The sequence below is a fragment of the Coffea arabica genome, chromosome 6c (genome assembly GCF_036785885.1).
Source record: "Coffea arabica cultivar ET-39 chromosome 6c, Coffea Arabica ET-39 HiFi, whole genome shotgun sequence".
Taxonomy (NCBI): Eukaryota; Viridiplantae; Streptophyta; class Magnoliopsida; order Gentianales; family Rubiaceae; genus Coffea; species Coffea arabica.
Window position 1 is genome coordinate 54,988,190 of NC_092320.1, and position 19,132 is coordinate 55,007,321.

Genomic DNA, 19,132 nt, shown 5'->3' on the forward strand with positions numbered 1-19,132 from the left:
TTGGAAGCTTAAGGTGACAAGTTGCTCTCCCTCTTGTTTTACTAAGGTGAGTGGTGGATGAACCCCTTTCCTCCCTCTAATGATGTTTAATTTATGTTTAGTAGTGGCATAAGAGGCAATTTTATGGATTAATTCTTGATTTGTGGTTGAAAGGATGAAGTTTTATTATTTTTCGGGATTTTTCTGTTTTAATATAAGCATGATTGTGTGGCTATCTAGGATGATTAGAAATGGTATATGATGACTTAAGGAGGTGGGAAAAGTGAACAATTGCAACCAATTTCTGGTTTGGGAAAAATTTCAGCAAGTTAGGGTTTTTGGGTTGCACAATCTTTCCGAATTTTTAGCACCTAGTTAGAGGCCGAATTGGCCTTGGTTCAAAACATGAAAGTTGTAGGTATTGATGTGTTTGAGGTGCCTGTAAAATTTCAGGTTATTTGGAGTGGTGTAGAGTGAGATATGTCGATTTTACTGTAGCTATTCTGGGTTGATCAGAATGTGCAAACTGTGTTTGTAATCGTCTGTTTTGACTGGAATTGCTTTGGATTTGGATGTTGGTGTCTTCTTATGAAATGTAGCTTGAGGTCTTAGCTACCGCATGCCTTCGGAATCAATGCATTTGGACCTGTATAGACTGAGTTGGACTAATTACAGCATGGTGTGATTTGTAAACCTGCAATTACGGTTCTGGTTTGGTATTCTGCATTTTTGACCTGTTTGCATTCAAAACTGGGTTGAGTGACCTTCTGTAATGTTGTAGCCCTGTCTTTTAGCTTCGAAACGGTGAATCTTACACCCCCATCCGATAATCGTAGTGCCAATGGTGCCAAAATCACTAAAAGACATCAAATCTGTTTTGGATTTTAGGGCTTGGATTCGGACAAGATAATGGTTTATGACGAATGGGTTCTGAGCCGTGGAGGTGAGTGACCTCAAACTACTTCTAAAGTTATTTATGAACCATTTCTTACATTATTTACTTTTAAACTGTTTCCAAAGTTACTTTTGAAATGTTTTCTTGCATATCATGTGTGCTGGCATTTGAGTGTGCCTTGTTTGCTATATTTCTTGACTTCATGACTTGTATTTTGGTTGATAACGTGTTAAGCGCTTATAATGATTTCCAAAACGAGTTTTCGAGGCGAGTGTGTACTTTATCGCACTCGACCTCGATAAATGTGAAATTTTCGATTGAAATGTTACTTGCGCATAAATGTAAGCCTTTTGGGCTGAACTGGCCATTGCCCCTTGTTACCGGTCGTCTTGAGCCAGAAGCGGACTCGGTCAGGCGATTAGGAACTTGGGTGAACGTTTGGTATACTCGAGTATTACCTATGTAGGTTGGTGGAGCCTGGCCAAAAGCCAGGGACGGGGTGAATGAAATGAAATGAATGACCAAATGAGCGAGGAAATGTCAGGAGAATGAATGTATCCTTTCATGAATGTTACTATCGCTTTCCATTGTAAATGTTTCTTGAATTATTGATAATCCATATTTACTGTTTTGCAAATGATGTAGTTGTTTTCGGATTTATCATTTAATTTATGACATCATTGCTATATGACATCATTGAAATGAACTATTGTGAAACCGATTTGATTAATGATTTTCTGGTTACTCGCTGAGCTTTTAGCTCACCCCAAAAACTATTTTATTCCCCTCCACAGGGCTCGTGGCGAAGGAAGGACTTGTAGTACTTGTGCACGTGTATGGATGGCCTAAACTTTGTACAATTTTGGATTTGGAATTATTTTATGTATATTTGGGATTAGTTTCCGCTACATTTGTGAAATGTAATTATTGGAGACGGATGTGTATTTGTGGACCATTTGATGTATACTTGAGATTTATATTGTAATTCATTTGAGGATTGCAGTGAACGACTGAGTCCCGGCGAGAGCCGGGCGGGCGGCCCGCCGAACCCTGGGGTACGCCCTAGGGAGAGGTGGGGCCGTCACAGTTGGTATCAGAGCCTAGGCTTCAGATCTCTGTAGTGTATCCTAGGCTTGAAGTTTAGGATGCCGGACTGTGGGTTTGGTTTGAATATCAGTGATTCTTGCGGGATGTTTTGACTTAATTAGTACAAGATGGAATGTCGAGGACGACATTCTTTTAAGGAGGGGAGATTGTGACGCCCCGAAAGATTGAGTACGCGGACCCAAAATTTTTTTTTTAAGTTTCTAGGGTTTGTTTTATTGATCGCCCGCCTTTTCGACATTTTCTTTATTAGAAAATTTCTCCAGATAATTTTTATGAGTAAATATAGTTTTTAAATGATTTTTCCAGTATCGGTTAGTTTTTGAGAAATTAAGAGCGTATATGGACGTGGGACCCACTAGTGCGAAAAGTTCGGAAAAATTCGGCCAATAAGGTTAAGTTTCGGATACTGTGTGAAATTTATCGGGTATTAAGAGATAAGTAGAGGATGTTAAGTGATTGATGTGAGAGGAAAAGGAAGGGATAGGAATGCATTAATTGAGGTGACAAGTGTTACCATTTCATTGGGTATGGCTTATGACAACTATTCATGGTTTTTGACTTTTGACCAAATTGGTTAAATATCTAAAAAATTAACCAAAAATCTCTTATTCTTGTCTTCCTCTTGGCCGACTTTCTTGAGCTTCAAAAGAGAGAAAAGCTCTTCAAGTTTTGGCTTTCATCTTGCTTCAATCAAACCATCCAACCTTCTAAACTTGTTTCTACTCCATAAAACCTCTTCATTTAGTGATAGTGAGTTGTTTGGTGAAGTTGTTTGGAAGCTTAAGGTGACAAGTTGCTCTCCCTCTTGTTTTACTAAGGTGAGTGGTGGATGAACCCCTTTCCTCCCTCTAATGATGTTTAATTTATGTTTAGTAGTGGCATAAGAGGCAATTTTATGGATTAATTCTTGATTTGTGGTTGAAAGGATGAAGTTTTATTATTTTTCGGGATTTTTCTGTTTTAATATAAGCATGATTGTGTGGCTATCTAGGATGATTAGAAATGGTATATGATGACTTAAGGAGGTGGGAAAAGTGAACAATTGCAACCAATTTCTGGTTTGGGAAAAATTTCAGCAAGTTAGGGTTTTTGGGTTGCACAATCTTTCCGAATTTTTAGCACCTAGTTAGAGGCCGAATTGGCCTTGGTTCAAAACATGAAAGTTGTAGGTATTGATGTGTTTGAGGTGCCTGTAAAATTTCAGGTTATTTGGAGTGGTGTAGAGTGAGATATGTCGATTTTACTGTAGCTATTCTGGGTTGATCAGAATGTGCAAACTGTGTTTGTAATCGTCTGTTTTGACTGGAATTGCTTTGGATTTGGATGTTGGTGTCTTCTTATGAAATGTAGCTTGAGGTCTTAGCTACCGCATGCCTTCGGAATCAATGCATTTGGACCTGTATAGACTGAGTTGGACTAATTACAGCATGGTGTGATTTGTAAACCTGCAATTACGGTTCTGGTTTGGTATTCTGCATTTTTGACCTGTTTGCATTCAAAACTGGGTTGAGTGACCTTCTGTAATGTTGTAGCCCTGTCTTTTAGCTTCGAAACGGTGAATCTTACACCCCCATCCGATAATCGTAGTGCCAATGGTGCCAAAATCACTAAAAGACATCAAATCTGTTTTGGATTTTAGGGCTTGGATTCGGACAAGATAATGGTTTATGACGAATGGGTTCTGAGCCGTGGAGGTGAGTGACCTCAAACTACTTCTAAAGTTATTTATGAACCATTTCTTACATTATTTACTTTTAAACTGTTTCCAAAGTTACTTTTGAAATGTTTTCTTGCATATCATGTGTGCTGGCATTTGAGTGTGCCTTGTTTGCTATATTTCTTGACTTCATGACTTGTATTTTGGTTGATAACGTGTTAAGCGCTTATAATGATTTCCAAAACGAGTTTTCGAGGCGAGTGTGTACTTTATCGCACTCGACCTCGATAAATGTGAAATTTTCGATTGAAATGTTACTTGCGCATAAATGTAAGCCTTTTGGGCTGAACTGGCCATTGCCCCTTGTTACCGGTCGTCTTGAGCCAGAAGCGGACTCGGTCAGGCGATTAGGAACTTGGGTGAACGTTTGGTATACTCGAGTATTACCTATGTAGGTTGGTGGAGCCTGGCCAAAAGCCAGGGACGGGGTGAATGAAATGAAATGAATGACCAAATGAGCGAGGAAATGTCAGGAGAATGAATGTATCCTTTCATGAATGTTACTATCGCTTTCCATTGTAAATGTTTCTTGAATTATTGATAATCCATATTTACTGTTTTGCAAATGATGTAGTTGTTTTCGGATTTATCATTTAATTTATGACATCATTGCTATATGACATCATTGAAATGAACTATTGTGAAACCGATTTGATTAATGATTTTCTGGTTACTCGCTGAGCTTTTAGCTCACCCCAAAAACTATTTTATTCCCCTCCACAGGGCTCGTGGCGAAGGAAGGACTTGTAGTACTTGTGCACGTGTATGGATGGCCTAAACTTTGTACAATTTTGGATTTGGAATTATTTTATGTATATTTGGGATTAGTTTCCGCTACATTTGTGAAATGTAATTATTGGAGACGGATGTGTATTTGTGGACCATTTGATGTATACTTGAGATTTATATTGTAATTCATTTGAGGATTGCAGTGAACGACTGAGTCCCGGCGAGAGCCGGGCGGGCGGCCCGCCGAACCCTGGGGTACGCCCTAGGGAGAGGTGGGGCCGTCACAGTTGGTATCAGAGCCTAGGCTTCAGATCTCTGTAGTGTATCCTAGGCTTGAAGTTTAGGATGCCGGACTGTGGGTTTGGTTTGAATATCAGTGATTCTTGCGGGATGTTTTGACTTAATTAGTACAAGATGGAATGTCGAGGACGACATTCTTTTAAGGAGGGGAGATTGTGACGCCCCGAAAGATTGAGTACGCGGACCCAAAATTTTTTTTTTAAGTTTCTAGGGTTTGTTTTATTGATCGCCCGCCTTTTCGACATTTTCTTTATTAGAAAATTTCTCCAGATAATTTTTATGAGTAAATATAGTTTTTAAATGATTTTTCCAGTATCGGTTAGTTTTTGAGAAATTAAGAGCGTATATGGACGTGGGACCCACTAGTGCGAAAAGTTCGGAAAAATTCGGCCAATAAGGTTAAGTTTCGGATACTGTGTGAAATTTATCGGGTATTAAGAGATAAGTAGAGGATGTTAAGTGATTGATGTGAGAGGAAAAGGAAGGGATAGGAATGCATTAATTGAGGTGACAAGTGTCACCATTTCATTGGGTATGGCTTATGACAACTATTCATGGTTTTTGACTTTTGACCAAATTGGTTAAATATCTAAAAAATTAACCAAAAATCTCTTATTCTTGTCTTCCTCTTGGCCGACTTTCTTGAGCTTCAAAAGAGAGAAAAGCTCTTCAAGTTTTGGCTTTCATCTTGCTTCAATCAAACCATCCAACCTTCTAAACTTGTTTCTACTCCATAAAACCTCTTCATTTAGTGATAGTGAGTTGTTTGGTGAAGTTGTTTGGAAGCTTAAGGTGACAAGTTGCTCTCCCTCTTGTTTTACTAAGGTGAGTGGTGGATGAACCCCTTTCCTCCCTCTAATGATGTTTAATTTATGTTTAGTAGTGGCATAAGAGGCAATTTTATGGATTAATTCTTGATTTGTGGTTGAAAGGATGAAGTTTTATTATTTTTCGGGATTTTTCTGTTTTAATATAAGCATGATTGTGTGGCTATCTCGGATGATTAGAAATGGTATATAATGACTTAAGGAGGTGGGAAAAGTGAACAATTGCAACCAATTTCTGGTTTGGGAAAAATTTCAGCAAGTTAGGGTTTTTGGGTTGCACAATCTTTCCGAATTTTTAGCACCTAGTTAGAGGCCGAATTGGCCTTGGTTCAAAACATGAAAGTTGTAGGTATTGATGTGTTTGAGGTGCCTGTAAAATTTCAGGTTATTTGGAGTGGTGTAGAGTGAGATATGTCGATTTTACTGTAGCTATTCTGGGTTGATCAGAATGTGCAAACTGTGTTTGTAATCGTCTGTTTTGACTGGAATTGCTTTGGATTTGGATGTTGGTGTCTTCTTATGAAATGTAGCTTGAGGTCTTAGCTACCGCATGCCTTTGGAATCAATGCATTTGGACCTGTATAGACTGAGTTGGACTAATTACAGCATGGTGTGATTTGTAAACCTTCAATTACGGTTCTGGTTTGGTATTCTGCATTTTTGACCTGTTTGCATTCAAAACTGGGTTGAGTGACCTTCTGTAATGTTGTAGCCCTGTCTTTTAGCTTCGAAACGGTGAATCTTACACCCCCATCCGATAATCGTAGTGCCAATGGTGCCAAAATCACTAAAAGACATCAAATCTGTTTTGGATTTTAGGGCTTGGATTCGGACAAGATAATGGTTTATGACGAATGGGTTCTGAGCCGTGGAGGTGAGTGACCTCAAACTACTTCTAAAGTTATTTATGAACCATTTCTTACATTATTTACTTTTAAACTGTTTCCAAAGTTACTTTTGAAATGTTTTCTTGCATATCATGTGTGCTGGCATTTGAGTGTGCCTTGTTTGCTATATTTCTTGACTTCATGACTTGTATTTTGGTTGATAACGTGTTAAGCGCTTATAATGATTTCCAAAACGAGTTTTCGAGGCGAGTGTGTACTTTATCGCACTCGACCTCGATAAATGTGAAATTTTCGATTGAAATGTTACTTGCGCATAAATGTAAGCCTTTTGGGCTGAACTGGCCATTGCCCCTTGTTACCGGTCGTCTTGAGCCAGAAGCGGACTCGGTCAGGCGATTAGGAACTTGGGTGAACGTTTGGTATACTCGAGTATTACCTATGTAGGTTGGTGGAGCCTGGCCAAAAGCCAGGGACGGGGTGAATGAAATGAAATGAATGACCAAATGAGCGAGGAAATGTCAGGAGAATGAATGTATCCTTTCATGAATGTTACTATCGCTTTCCATTGTAAATGTTTCTTGAATTATTGATAATCCATATTTACTGTTTTGCAAATGATGTAGTTGTTTTCGGATTTATCATTTAATTTATGACATCATTGCTATATGACATCATTGAAATGAACTATTGTGAAACCGATTTGATTAATGATTTTCTGGTTACTCGCTGAGCTTTTAGCTCACCCCAAAAACTATTTTATTCCCCTCCACAGGGCTCGTGGCGAAGGAAGGACTTGTAGTACTTGTGCACGTGTATGGATGGCCTAAACTTTGTACAATTTTGGATTTGGAATTATTTTATGTATATTTGGGATTAGTTTCCGCTACATTTGTGAAATGTAATTATTGGAGACGGATGTGTATTTGTGGACCATTTGATGTATACTTGAGATTTATATTGTAATTCATTTGAGGATTGCAGTGAACGACTGAGTCCCGGCGAGAGCCGGGCGGGCGGCCCGCCGAACCCTGGGGTACGCCCTAGGGAGAGGTGGGGCCGTCACAGTTGGTATCAGAGCCTAGGCTTCAGATCTCTGTAGTGTATCCTAGGTTTGAAGTTTAGGATGCCGGACTGTGGGTTTGGTTTGAATATCAGTGATTCTTGCGGGATGTTTTGACTTAATTAGTACAAGATGGAATGTCGAGGACGACATTCTTTTAAGGAGGGGAGATTGTGACGCCCCGAAAGATTGAGTACGCGGACCCAAAATTTTTTTTTTAAGTTTCTAGGGTTTGTTTTATTGATCGCCCGCCTTTTCGACATTTTCTTTATTAGAAAATTTCTCCAGATAATTTTTATGAGTAAATATAGTTTTTAAATGATTTTTCCAGTATCGGTTAGTTTTTGAGAAATTAAGAGCGTATATGGACGTGGGACCCACTAGTGCGAAAAGTTCAGAAAAATTCGGCCAATAAGGTTAAGTTTCGGATACTGTGTGAAATTTATCGGGTATTAAGAGATAAGTAGAGGATGTTAAGTGATTGATGTGAGAGGAAAAGGAAGGGATAGGAATGCATTAATTGAGGTGACAAGTGTCACCATTTCATTGGGTATGGCTTATGACAACTATTCATGGTTTTTGACTTTTGACCAAATTGGTTAAATATCTAAAAAATTAACCAAAAATCTCTTATTCTTGTCTTCCTCTTGGCCGACTTTCTTGAGCTTCAAAAGAGAGAAAAGCTCTTCAAGTTTTGGCTTTCATCTTGCTTCAATCAAACCATCCAACCTTCTAAACTTGTTTCTACTCCATAAAACCTCTTCATTTAGTGATAGTGAGTTGTTTGGTGAAGTTGTTTGGAAGCTTAAGGTGACAAGTTGCTCTCCCTCTTGTTTTACTAAGGTGAGTGGTGGATGAACCCCTTTCCTCCCTCTAATGATGTTTAATTTATGTTTAGTAGTGGCATAAGAGGCAATTTTATGGATTAATTCTTGATTTGTGGTTGAAAGGATGAAGTTTTATTATTTTTCGGGATTTTTCTGTTTTAATATAAGCATGATTGTGTGGCTATCTCGGATGATTAGAAATGGTATATAATGACTTAAGGAGGTGGGAAAAGTGAACAATTGCAACCAATTTCTGGTTTGGGAAAAATTTCAGCAAGTTAGGGTTTTTGGGTTGCACAATCTGTCCGAATTTTTAGCACCTAGTTAGAGGCCGAATTGGTCTTGGCTCAAAACATGAAAGTTGTAGGTATTGATGTGTTTGAGGTGCTTGTAAAATTTCAGGTCATTTGGTGTGGTGTAGAGTGAGATATGTCGATTTTACTGTAGCTATTCTGGGTTGATCAGAATGTGCAAACTGTGTTTGTAATCGTCTGTTTTGACTGGAATTGCTTTGGATTTGGATGTTGGTGTCTTCTTATGAAATGTAGCTTGAGGTCTTAGCTACCGCATGCCTTTGGAATCAATGCATTTGGACCTGTATAGACTGAGTTGGACTAATTACAGCATGGTGTGATTTGTAAACCTGCAATTACGGTTCTGGTTTGGTATTCTGCATTTTTGACCTGTTTGCATTCAAAACTGGGTTGAGTGACCTTCTGTAATGTTGTAGCCCTGTCTTTTAGCTTCGAAACGGTGAATCTTACACCCCCATCCGATAATCGTAGTGCCAATAGTGCCAAAATCACTAAAAGACATCAAATCTGTTTTGGATTTTAGGGCTTGGATTCGGACAAGATAATGGTTTATGACGAATGGATTCTGAGCCGTGGAAGTGAGTGACCTCAAACTACTTCTAAAATTATTTATGAACCATTTCTTACATTATTTACTTTTAAACTGTTTCCAAAGTTACTTTTGAAATGTTTTCTTGCATATCATGTGTGCTGGCATTTGAGTGTGCCTTGTTTGCTATATTTCTTGACTTCATGACTTGTATTTTGGTTGATAACGTGTTAAGCGCTTATAATGATTTCCAAAACGAGTTTTCGAGGCGAGTGTGTACTTTATCGCACTCGACCTCGATAAATGTGAAATTTTCGATTGAAATGTTACTTGCGCATGAATGTAAGCCTTTTGGGCTGAACTGGCCATTGCCCCTTGTTACCGGTCGTCTTGAGCCAGAAGCGGACTCGGTCAGGCGATTAGGAACTTGGGTGAACGTTTGGTATACTCGAGTATTACCTATGTAGGTTGGTGGAGCCTGGCCAAAAGCCAGGGACGGGGTGAATGAAATGAAATGAATGACCAAATGAGCGAGGAAATGTCAGGAGAATGAATGTATCCTTTCATGAATGTTACTATCGCTTTCCATTGTAAATGTTTCTTGAATTATTGATAATCCATATTTACTGTTTTGCAAATGATGTAGTTGTTTTCGGATTTATCATTTAATTTATGACATCATTGCTATATGACATCATTGAAATGAACTATTGTGAAACCGATTTGATTAATGATTTTCTGGTTACTCGCTGAGCTTTTAGCTCACCCCAAAAACTATTTTATTCCCCTCCACAGGGCTCGTGGCGAAAGAAGGACTTGTAGTACTTGTGCACGTGTATGGATGGTCTAAACTTTGTACAATTTTGGATTTGGAATTATTTTATGTATATTTGGGATTAGTTTCCGCTGCATTTGTGAAATGTAATTATTGGAGACGGATGTGTATTTGTGGACCATTTGATGTATACTTGAGATTTATATTGTAATTCATTTGAGGATTGCAGTGAACGACTGAGTCCCGGCGAGAGCCGGGCGGGCGGCCCGCCGAATCCTGGGGTACGCCCTAGGGAGAAGTGGGGCCGTCACAGTTGGTATCAGAGTCTAGGCTTCAGATCTCTGTAGTGTATCCTAGGTTTGAAGTTTAGGATGCCGGACTGTGGGTTTGGTTTGAATATCAGTGATTCTTGCGGGATGTTTTGACTTAATTAGTACAAGATGGAATGTCGAGAACGACATTCTTTTAAGGAGGGGAGATTGTGACGCCCCGAAAGATTGAGTACGCGGACCCAAAATTTTTTTTTTAAGTTTTTAGGGTTTGTTTTATTGATCGCCCGCCTTTTCGACATTTTCTTTATTAGAAAATTTCTCCAGATAATTTTTATGAGTAAATATAGTTTTTAAATGATTTTTCCAGTATCGGTTAGTTTTTGAGAAATTAAGAGCGTATATGGACGTGGGACCCACTAGTGCGAAAAGTTCAGAAAAATTCGGCCAATAAGGTTAAGTTTCGGATACTGTGTGAAATTTATCGGGTATTAAGAGATAAGTAGAGGATGTTAAGTGATTGATGTGAGAGGAAAAGGAAGGGATAGGAATGCATTAATTGAGGTGACAAGTGTCACCATTTCATTGGGTATGGCTTATGACAACTATTCATGGTTTTTGACTTTTGACCAAATTGGTTAAATATCTAAAAAATTAACCAAAAATCTCTTATTCTTGTCTTCCTCTTGGCCGACTTTCTTGAGCTTCAAAAGAGAGAAAAGCTCTTCAAGTTTTGGCTTTCATCTTGCTTCAATCAAACCATCCAACCTTCTAAACTTGTTTCTACTCCATAAAACCTCTTCATTTAGTGATAGTGAGTTGTTTGGTGAAGTTGTTTGGAAGCTTAAGGTGACAAGTTGCTCTCCCTCTTGTTTTACTAAGGTGAGTGGTGGATGAACCCCTTTCCTCCCTCTAATGATGTTTAATTTATGTTTAGTAGTGGCATAAGAGGCAATTTTATGGATTAATTCTTGATTTGTGGTTGAAAGGATGAAGTTTTATTATTTTTCGGGATTTTTCTGTTTTAATATAAGCATGATTGTGTGGCTATCTCGGATGATTAGAAATGGTATATAATGACTTAAGGAGGTGGGAAAAGTGAACAATTGCAACCAATTTCTGGTTTGGGAAAAATTTCAGCAAGTTAGGGTTTTTGGGTTGCACAATCTGTCCGAATTTTTAGCACCTAGTTAGAGGCCGAATTGGTCTTGGCTCAAAACATGAAAGTTGTAGGTATTGATGTGTTTGAGGTGCTTGTAAAATTTCAGGTCATTTGGTGTGGTGTAGAGTGAGATATGTCGATTTTACTGTAGCTATTCTGGGTTGATCAGAATGTGCAAACTGTGTTTGTAATCGTCTGTTTTGACTGGAATTGCTTTGGATTTGGATGTTGGTGTCTTCTTATGAAATGTAGCTTGAGGTCTTAGCTACAGCATGCCTTTGGAATCAATGCATTTCGACCTGTATAGACTGAGTTGGACTAATTACAGCATGGTGTGATTTGTAAACCTGCAATTACGGTTCTGGTTTGGTGTTCTGCATTTTTGACCTGTTTGCATTCAAAACTGGGTTGAGTGACCTTCTGTAATGTTGTAGCCCTGTCTTTTAGCTTCGAAACGGTGTATCTTACACCCCCATCCGATAATCGTAGTGCCAATAGTGCCAAAATCACTAAAAGACATCAAATCTGTTTTGGATTTTAGGGCTTGGATTCGGACAAGATAATGGTTTATGACGAATGGATTCTGAGCCGTGGAAGTGAGTGACCTCAAACTACTTCTAAAATTATTTATGAACCATTTCTTACATTATTTACTTTTAAACTGTTACCAAAGTTACTTTTGAAATGTTTTCTTGCATATCATGTGTGCTGGCATTTGAGTGTGCCTTGTTTGCTATATTTCTTGACTTCATGACTTGTATTTTGGTTGATAACGTGTTAAGCGCTTATAATGATTTCCAAAACGAGTTTTCGAGGCGAGTGTGTACTTTATCGCACTCGACCTCGACAAATGTGAAATTTTCGATTGAAATGTTACTTGCGCATGAATGTAAGCCTTTTGGGCTGAACTGGCCATTGCCCCTTGTTACCGGTCGTCTTGAGCCAGAAGCGGACTCGGTCAGGCGATTAGGACTTGGGTGAACGTTTGGTATACTCGAGTATTACCTATGTAGGTTGGTGGAGCCTGGCCAAAAGCCAGGGACGGGGTGAATGAAATGAAATGAATGACCAAATGAGCGAGGAAATGTCAGGAGAATGAATGTATCCTTTCATGAATGTTACTATCGCTTTCCATTGTAAATGTTTCTTGAATTATTGATAATCCATATTTACTGTTTTGCAAATGATGTAGTTGTTTTCGGATTTATCATTTAATTTATGACATCATTGCTATATGACATCATTGAAATGAACTATTGTGAAACCGATTTGATTAATGATTTTCTGGTTACTCGCTGAGCTTTTAGCTCACCCCAAAAACTATTTTATTCCCCTCCACAGGGCTCGTGGCGAAAGAAGGACTTGTAGTACTTGTGCACGTGTATGGATGGTCTAAACTTTGTACAATTTTGGATTTGGAATTATTTTATGTATATTTGGGATTAGTTTCCGCTGCATTTGTGAAATGTAATTATTGGAGACGGATGTGTATTTGTGGACCATTTGATGTATACTTGAGATTTATATTGTAATTCATTTGAGGATTGCAGTGAACGACTGAGTCCCGGCGAGAGCCGGGCGGGCGGCCCGCCGAATCCTGGGGTACGCCCTAGGGAGAGGTGGGGCCGTCACAGTTGGTATCAGAGTCTAGGCTTCAGATCTCTGTAGTGTATCCTAGGTTTGAAGTTTAGGATGCCGGACTGTGGGTTTGGTTTGAATATCAGTGATTCTTGCGGGATGTTTTGACTTAATTAGTACAAGATGGAATGTCGAGAACGACATTCTTTTAAGGAGGGGAGATTGTGACGCCCCGAAAGATTGAGTACGCGGACCCAAAATTTTTTTTTTAAGTTTCTAGGGTTTGTTTTATTGATCGCCCGCCTTTTCGACATTTTCTTTATTAGAAAATTTCTCCAGATAATTTTTATGAGTAAATATAGTTTTTAAATGATTTTTCCAGTATCGGTTAGTTTTTGAGAAATTAAGAGCGTATATGGACGTGGGACCCACTAGTGCGAAAAGTTCAGAAAAATTCGGCCAATAAGGTTAAGTTTCGGATACTGTGTGAAATTTATCGGGTATTAAGAGATAAGTAGAGGATGTTAAGTGATTGATGTGAGAGGAAAAGGAAGGGATAGGAATGCATTAATTGAGGTGACAAGTGTCACCATTTCATTGGGTATGGCTTATGACAACTATTCATGGTTTTTGACTTTTGACCAAATTGGTTAAATATCTAAAAAATTAACCAAAAATCTCTTATTCTTGTCTTCCTCTTGGCCGACTTTCTTGAGCTTCAAAAGAGAGAAAAGCTCTTCAAGTTTTGGCTTTCATCTTGCTTCAATCAAACCATCCAACCTTCTAAACTTGTTTCTACTCCATAAAACCTCTTCATTTAGTGATAGTGAGTTGTTTGGTGAAGTTGTTTGGAAGCTTAAGGTGACAAGTTGCTCTCCCTCTTGTTTTACTAAGGTGAGTGGTGGATGAACCCCTTTCCTCCCTCTAATGATGTTTAATTTATGTTTAGTAGTGGCATAAGAGGCAATTTTATGGATTAATTCTTGATTTGTGGTTGAAAGGATGAAGTTTTATTATTTTTCGGGATTTTTCTGTTTTAATATAAGCATGATTGTGTGGCTATCTCGGATGATTAGAAATGGTATATAATGACTTAAGGAGGTGGGAAAAGTGAACAATTGCAACCAATTTCTGGTTTGGGAAAAATTTCAGCAAGTTAGGGTTTTTGGGTTGCACAATCTGTCCGAATTTTTAGCACCTAGTTAGAGGCCGAATTGGTCTTGGCTCAAAACATGAAAGTTGTAGGTATTGATGTGTTTGAGGTGCTTGTAAAATTTCAGGTCATTTGGTGTGGTGTAGAGTGAGATATGTCGATTTTACTGTAGCTATTCTGGGTTGATCAGAATGTGCAAACTGTGTTTGTAATCGTCTGTTTTGACTGGAATTGCTTTGGATTTGGATGTTGGTGTCTTCTTATGAAATGTAGCTTGAGGTCTTAGCTACAGCATGCCTTTGGAATCAATGCATTTCGACCTGTATAGACTGAGTTGGACTAATTACAGCATGGTGTGATTTGTAAACCTGCAATTACGGTTCTGGTTTGGTGTTCTGCATTTTTGACCTGTTTGCATTCAAAACTGGGTTGAGTGACCTTCTGTAATGTTGTAGCCCTGTCTTTTAGCTTCGAAACGGTGTATCTTACACCCCCATCCGATAATCGTAGTGCCAATAGTGCCAAAATCACTAAAAGACATCAAATCTGTTTTGGATTTTAGGGCTTGGATTCGGACAAGATAATGGTTTATGACGAATGGATTCTGAGCCGTGGAAGTGAGTGACCTCAAACTACTTCTAAAATTATTTATGAACCATTTCTTACATTATTTACTTTTAAACTGTTTCCAAAGTTACTTTTGAAATGTTTTCTTGCATATCATGTGTGCTGGCATTTGAGTGTGCCTTGTTTGCTATATTTCTTGACTTCATGACTTGTATTTTGGTTGATAACGTGTTAAGCGCTTATAATGATTTCCAAAACGAGTTTTCGAGGCGAGTGTGTACTTTATCGCACTCGACCTCGATAAATGTGAAATTTTCGATTGAAATGTTACTTGCGCATGAATGTAAGCCTTTTGGGCTGAACTGGCCATTGCCCCTTGTTACCGGTCGTCTTGAGCCAGAAGCGGACTCGGTCAGGCGATTAGGAACTTGGGTGAACGTTTGGTATACTCGAGTATTACCTATGTAGGTTGGTGGAGCCTGGCCAAAAGCCAGGGACGGGGTGAATGAAATGAAATGAATGACCAAATGAGCGAGGAAATGTCAGGAGAATGAATGTATCCTTTCATGAATGTTACTATCGCTTTCCATTGTAAATGTTTCTTGAATTATTGATAATCCATATTTACTGTTTTGCAAATGATGTAGTTGTTTTCGGATTTATCATTTAATTTATGACATCATTGCTATATGACATCATTGAAATGAACTATTGTGAAACCGATTTGATTAATGATTTTCTGGTTACTCGCTGAGCTTTTAGCTCACCCCAAAAACTATTTTATTCCCCTCCACAGGGCTCGTGGCGAAAGAAGGACTTGTAGTACTTGTGCACGTGTATGGATGGTCTAAACTTTGTACAATTTTGGATTTGGAATTATTTTATATATATTTGGGATTAGTTTCCGCTGCATTTGTGAAATGTAATTATTGGAGACGGATGTGTATTTGTGGACCATTTGATGTATACTTGAGATTTATATTGTAATTCATTTGAGGATTGCAGTGAACGACTGAGTCCCGGCGAGAGCCGGGCGGGCGGCCCGCCGAATCCTGGGGTACGCCCTAGGGAGAGGTGGGGCCGTCACAGTTGGTATCAGAGTCTAGGCTTCAGATCTCTGTAGTGTATCCTAGGTTTGAAGTTTAGGATGCCGGACTGTGGGTTTGGTTTGAATATCAGTGATTCTTGCGGGATGTTTTGACTTAATTAGTACAAGATGGAATGTCGAGAACGACATTCTTTTAAGGAGGGGAGATTGTGACGCCCCGAAAGATTGAGTACGCGGACCCAAAATTTTTTTTTTAAGTTTCTAGGGTTTGTTTTATTGATCGCCCGCCTTTTCGACATTTTCTTTATTAGAAAATTTCTCCAGATAATTTTTATGAGTAAATATAGTTTTTAAATGATTTTTCCAGTATCGGTTAGTTTTTGAGAAATTAAGAGCGTATATGGACGTGGGACCCACTAGTGCGAAAAGTTCAGAAAAATTCGGCCAATAAGGTTAAGTTTCGGATACTGTGTGAAATTTATCGGGTATTAAGAGATAAGTAGAGGATGTTAAGTGATTGATGTGAGAGGAAAAGGAAGGGATAGGAATGCATTAATTGAGGTGACAAGTGTCACCATTTCATTGGGTATGGCTTATGACAACTATTCATGGTTTTTGACTTTTGACCAAATTGGTTAAATATCTAAAAAATTAACCAAAAATCTCTTATTCTTGTCTTCCTCTTGGCCGACTTTCTTGAGCTTCAAAAGAGAGAAAAGCTCTTCAAGTTTTGGCTTTCATCTTGCTTCAATCAAACCATCCAACCTTCTAAACTTGTTTCTACTCCATAAAACCTCTTCATTTAGTGATAGTGAGTTGTTTGGTGAAGTTGTTTGGAAGCTTAAGGTGACAAGTTGCTCTCCCTCTTGTTTTACTAAGGTGAGTGATGGATGAACTCCTTTCCTCCCTCTAATGATGTTTAATTTATGTTTAGTAGTGGCATAAGAGGCAATTTTATGGATTAATTCTTGATTTGTGGTTGAAAGGATGAAGTTTTATTATTTTTCGGGATTTTTCTGTTTTAATATAAGCATGATTGTGTGGCTATCTCGGATGATTAGAAATGGTATATAATGACTTAAGGAGGTGGGAAAAGTGAACAATTGCAACCAATTTCTGGTTTGGGAAAAATTTCAGCAAGTTAGGGTTTTTGGGTTGCACAATCTGTCCGAATTTTTAGCACCTAGTTAGAGGCCGAATTGGTCTTGGCTCAAAACATGAAAGTTGTAGGTATTGATGTGTTTGAGGTGCTTGTAAAATTTCAGGTCATTTGGTGTGGTGTAAAGTGAGATATGTCGATTTTACTGTAGCTATTCTGGGTTGATCAGAATGTGCAAACTGTGTTTGTAATCGTCTGTTTTGACTGGAATTGCTTTGGATTTGGATGTTGGTGTCTTCTTATGAAATGTAGCTTGAGGTCTTAGCTACAGCATGCCTTTGGAATCAATGCATTTCGACCTGTATAGACTGAGTTGGACTAATTACAGCATGGTGTGATTTGTAAACCTGCAATTACGGTTCTGGTTTGGTGTTCTGCATTTTTGACCTGTTTGCATTCAAAACTGGGTTGAGTGACCTTCTGTAATGTTGTAGCCCTGTCTTTTAGCTTCGAAACGGTGCATCTTACACCCCCATCCGATAATCGTAGTGCCAATAGTGCCAAAATCACTAAAAGACATCAAATCTGTTTTGGATTTTAGGGCTTGGATTCGGACAAGATAATGGTTTATGACGAATGGATTCTGAGCCGTGGAAGTGAGTGACCTCAAACTACTTCTAAAATTATTTATGAACCATTTCTTACATTATTTACTTTTAAACTGTTTCCAAAGTTACTTTTGAAATGTTTTCTTGCATATCATGTGTGCTGGCATTTGAGTGTGCCTTGTTTGCTATATTTCTTGACTTCATGACTTGTATTTTGGTTGATAACGTGTTAAGCGCTTATAATGATTTCCAAAACGAGTTTTCGAGGCGAGTGTGTACTTTATCGCACTCGACCTCGATAAATGTGAAATTTTCGATTGAAATGTTACTTGCGCATGAATGTAAGCCTTTTGGGCTGAACTGGCCATTGCCCCTTGTTACCGGTCGTCTTGAGCCAGAAGCGGACTCGGTCAGGCGATTAGGAACTTGGGTGAACGTTTGGTATACTCGAGTATTACCTATGTAGGTTGGTGGAGCCTGGCCAAAAGCCAGGGACGGGGTGAATGAAATGAAATGAATGACCAAATGAGCGAGGAAATGTCAGGAGAATGAATGTATCCTTTCATGAATGTTACTATCGCTTTCCATTGTAAATGTTTCTTGAATTATTGATAATCCATATTTACTGTTTTGCAAATGATGTAGTTGTTTTCGGATTTATCATTTAATTTATGACATCATTGCTATATGACATCATTGAAATGAACTATTGTGAAACCGATTTGATTAATGATTTTCTGGTTACTCGCTGAGCTTTTAGCTCACCCCAAAAACTATTTTATTCCCCTCCACAGGGCTCGTGGCGAAAGAAGGACTTGTAGTACTTGTGCACGTGTATGGATGGTCTAAACTTTGTACAATTTTGGATTTGGAATTATTTTATGTATATTTGGGATTAGTTTCCGCTGCATTTGTGAAATGTAATTATTGGAGACGGATGTGTATTTGTGGACCATTTGATGTATACTTGAGATTTATATTGTAATTCATTTGAGGATTGCAGTGAACGACTGAGTCCCGGCGAGAGCCGGGCGGGCGGCCCGCCGAATCCTGGGGTACGCCCTAGGGAGAGGTGGGGCCGTCACAGTTGGTATCAGAGTTTAGGCTTCAGATCTCTGTAGTGTATCCTAGGTTTGAAGTTTAGGATGCCGGACTGTGGGTTTGGTTTGAATATCAGTGATTCTTGCGGGATGTTTTGACTTAATTAGTACAAGATGGAATGTCGAGAACGACATTCTTTTAAGGAGGGGAGATTGTGACGCCCCGAAAGATTGAGTACGCGGACCCAAAATTTTTTTTTTAAGTTTCTAGGGTTTGTTTTATTGATCGCCCGCCTTTTCGACATTTTCTTTATTAGAAAATTTCTCCAGATAATTTTTATGAGTAAATATAGTTTTTAAATGATTTTTCCAGTATCGGTTAGTTTTTGAGAAATTAAGAGCGTATATGGACGTGGGACCCACTAGTGCGAAAAGTTCAGAAAAATTCGGCCAATAAGGTTAAGTTTCGGATACTGTGTGAAATTTATCGGGTATTAAGAGATAAGTAGAGGATGTTAAGTGATTGATGTGAGAGGAAAAGGAAGGGATAGGAATGCATTAATTGAGGTGACAAGTGTCACCATTTCATTGGGTATGGCTTATGACAACTATTCATGGTTTTTGACTTTTGACCAAATTGGTTAAATATCTAAAAAATTAACCAAAAATCTCTTATTCTTGTCTTCCTCTTGGCCGACTTT